The sequence below is a fragment of the Mchenga conophoros genome, linkage group LG2 (genome assembly GCF_057382185.1).
Source record: "Mchenga conophoros isolate Kocher_MC1m ecotype Shallow Benthic linkage group LG2, M_conophoros_male_GT1.1, whole genome shotgun sequence".
Taxonomy (NCBI): Eukaryota; Metazoa; Chordata; class Actinopteri; order Cichliformes; family Cichlidae; genus Mchenga; species Mchenga conophoros.
Genome location: NC_140527.1, coordinates 14,608,823 through 14,612,443, shown reverse-complemented (window position 1 = coordinate 14,612,443; position 3,621 = coordinate 14,608,823). Strand labels below are relative to the sequence as shown.

General features: G+C 45.2%; 1 long non-coding RNA gene across 1 annotated transcript; it reads left to right on the top strand.

Moving 5' to 3' along the window:
* The first annotated feature begins 1,611 nt into the window (after nt 1-1,611).
* On the top strand, nt 1,612-2,621 carry LOC146581780 (uncharacterized). The gene is made up of 3 exons (XR_014888628.1): nt 1,612-1,793; nt 1,991-2,143; nt 2,533-2,621. It is a non-coding gene; the product is annotated as an uncharacterized LOC146581780 (long non-coding RNA).
* The last annotated feature ends 1,000 nt before the right edge of the window (nt 2,622-3,621 follow it).

Below are 3,621 nucleotides of genomic sequence, written 5' to 3'. Positions count from 1 at the left end.
TTAGAGAGACATGGTAAAAGAGAAAAGATGACTAAATATATATGTATCTATAAATATAAATATATGTACACTAGTGATTAAATAAGAAAATCTTGAAAACAAATATGACGGGAGGGCAGATGGGATATTGCACAGGAATGAGCAGCAGAACTTCCCATCAGGAGAAGGAGGAGGAGGAGGATGCTTCTCTCCTAAAATACCATATGTCCTCAGGGTTAGTCAGATGGACTCAGAAATCTCAGCCTGATAACATTTACCTGATTTCCCCTCCTTGAAGGCCAGTTTAGGATGAGAGGAGCGGTTCATTCCTTAAATGCAGCCTCAGTTATTTTGGGAAGTTTTAATCCAAATAGACATGCAGATGAAGCTGCAGTGTTTCTTCTTGTGGATGAAGTAGATATTTGAACCCATACACACACGGAAACCACAGAGTGAACATTTCTGGCTTTTTCTGTCTGATCAGAAAACAGGTCAACATCTTCCTCGCATGCTGTTTGCATTTTCACCACCAGAGGGTGGCAGAGACTCAGAGCATGTTTGCATGATCAGATTAAGTGTGTGTGTGTGTGTGTGTGTGTGTGTGTGTGTGTGTGTGTGTGTGTGTGTGTGTTTGGTAATCGCAGCCACAGTTTGTACTTCCTGTTTTGTTTCTGTGTGGTTTCATGAAACTGCTGCTCAGCCGGTCCTGCTGAGTCATTCTGATGATTTCCTCAATGCTGCAGGGCTGCGTGACCTCAGCCGAGCATGAAGCGCTGCCAGAGTTGTGATGTTGAACTCAGTCTTCACACAGCAGGTGGGAGATCTGAGCAGCAGCGGCAGCAGAGAACTGAGTGTGGCTTCAATAAAACTAAACTCAAACCTTTTTTGTGGCATTGCATCATTTCATAATCAGATGTTAGTCGTGAGAAGAAGCACCTGAATATTTGTGATGATTTACGAAGCTGTGAGGCCCACACCAACTCAGCCTCTTTTACAGTTAAACATCTGGAGACACGGCTGTTCTTCTTCATGCATCATCATCATCAGTGTGCACATGTTTTCACCTTCTACTGAATAACAAGCTAAAACATGAAGCTGCAGCTCCTCTGGCGTCCAGCAGAGGCAGCAGTGAGTCAGTCCCCATACACTCCAGTGTTAAAATAAACACATTTACCTGAAACAGAAACACTGAATTCAGAGAGAAATATAACAGCTGTTCAGGGGAGGATGTGTCTGTAACTCACCTGTTTAAATTATATTAAGGCTAAAAGTTTGCATTATTAGGGGTGTGGTCTCTCTGACTGACAGAAGGATGATGACACAGGTGGCTGTAGCTGCTAGTTGTCAGCTACAGCCACCTGTGGTCTCTCTGGACCTCTGGACCTTGTTTGTGCTGTTGGAGCCTTTTGGAGCATTTTAATGTCATCATGTGACCAGTAGCATGGCTGCTGTGAGGTCACTATACTAACAGACTGTGCAGGAAGGATGAGCTCCAGATTTGGTGCAGGGGACAATTCTAGGATTTTGATTGGATGTTACTGATTAGGTGGTGCAGCTGATACCTTAACACACCCTCGCGGTCACTTCAGTCTCCAAAAAACATGACTCCCTGCACTGGGACAGAGGCGGCCTTCCTGATGAGCTTATCCAACTGAAAGGCTGTCGGCCATGTTGTCTGTTGGAACACAACAGACAACATGGCCGACGCCACCTTCAGAAGCACCTCTTGCACTCCAAAGATCTCTGTCTCCTCAGCAGGTTGAGTCTGCTCTCAGCCTTCCTGTAAAGACCATCGGTGAACACTTATACTTCAGGTATGCCACATAGAGATGAAAGCTGTAATTTATACATCATTTAAAGCGCTTTACTCAGGGGTTGATGGCATTCATGGTCCTGATGTTAATAAAGTTGTGTTTGCGATAATTCAGGATCTAACTATCGCTACAGAAAAGGAGCAAACATAAAGGGAGTAGTTTCTATCACAAACTGTTGGTGTGTGTGTTTGTCTCAGTGTGTGTGACCTGAAGGTCCAGCTGCTGGATCACAGCATGAGAGAAGCTCACTCAGAGATGGAGAGAGGGGGAAGAAAGAGCACAGGGAGGAAGAAGAAAGTTGGATTTAAACATAAGGACCGTGCTGACTGTAACTCTGTGTTGTTGAACAGGTCAGCTGGTCGCAGCTTCACACTGTGCCACTACAGCCACTGAGAGCTCCTCCACCTTCTTACACCGTGCTGTAATGGCTGATTTCCGTTTACGGTGGAGGCAAAGCAAAAGAAAAAACTCCCGTGTTGTAATATTACTTTAGCAGGAGTTTCAGTTAGCTTTGCACTACCTGTACTTTGACTGTTACTTGAATCAGTACTTCAACTAACACAAGTCTGTGTACTGCTAGTTAAGAATGTGTGTACTTGCCTGTGCACCCTGCCTGTTTACAAGTAAAGTATTCATCTCACACCTGTGTGTGTGTGTGTGTGTGTGTGTGTGTGTGTGTGTGTGTGCCTCTTTCTGTCTCAGTGTTGAGTTTATTGTGTTGTTGTGTATTTTCTGACAGTTGAAGTGAAATCAGCCAGTGAGAGTGAAACAATCATCGTGTGGACGCTCTCCGTCGGGGACTTCCTGCTTTCACGCTGAGTATGAGCTGATGCAGAGCATCGTTTCCAGGTTCAGCAGCTAAAGTAAAGAGTGGTGATATAAAAGGAGTGCAGTGCTTTTCTTTCTTATCTGACACCAAAGAGTTCAGATGAACTGAATAAAAACAGCAGGGGGTCACATGTTTCGCCGACAGGGTGAGCCTTTCCACGCTGCTTTTGATGTGAGACATCAGTGCGGCTCACTGTAACACACTCTGTATACCGATGAACTCTGTGAGTCAGGCGTTCAGCAGAAACGAGGCGGCGAGCTGCTGCAGCGTTCAGCCTGCTTCACCAATATCATCAAAGGAGTTTTACCCGAGCTGATGATGGCTGCTTCGACCAGAGAGCTCCTCCGAAGAGCTGAAATGATGAAGATGAAGAGAGCTGCTTCGCTACATGTCTGACAAATATATATACAGATGCATTTCTTTATGATCTCTGCCTTTATTAAGAAACTCTATCAGAATCATGTTTCTGTCTGTAAGAGCATCACGTAAGCCCAGGTGTGTGTGTGTGTGTGTGTGTGTGTGTGTGTGTGTGTGTGTGTGTGTGTGTGTGTGTGTGTGTGTGTGTGTGTGTGTGTGTGTGGAGACGCATGGAAGGAGGGTACGCTGCAGAGGGTGGATGCTGGCTATATTTAGCTCTGTGTGTGTGAAAGCCTCAGCAGCTAACAGTAAACAGATCAGGAGCTATAAATATCTTTTCCTTCAGCTCAGCTGAGCTTAAAATAGATCCTCAGCTCACTCTGCCACCTACAGGACAATGCTGGAGCTGCACACAGCCTCCGTCTGGTGCCGGGGCCCCGTCGAGGTCATCGGAGTGTTCACTTTGTTTTTGGTTTTCACCTTTGCTGCCCAGCATGTTCTGAGCTCTGTTATTTTAGTTTATTTCTCTGCATGATTTTATTCTCAGTCTCAGTTCTGCCTCTTGGAGTTCGGTTTCCTCTGCTCTCTGTGTAACGTCTGCATTACTGTTCCCCTTTTCTGTTACTTCTTGTTTTATTTTGG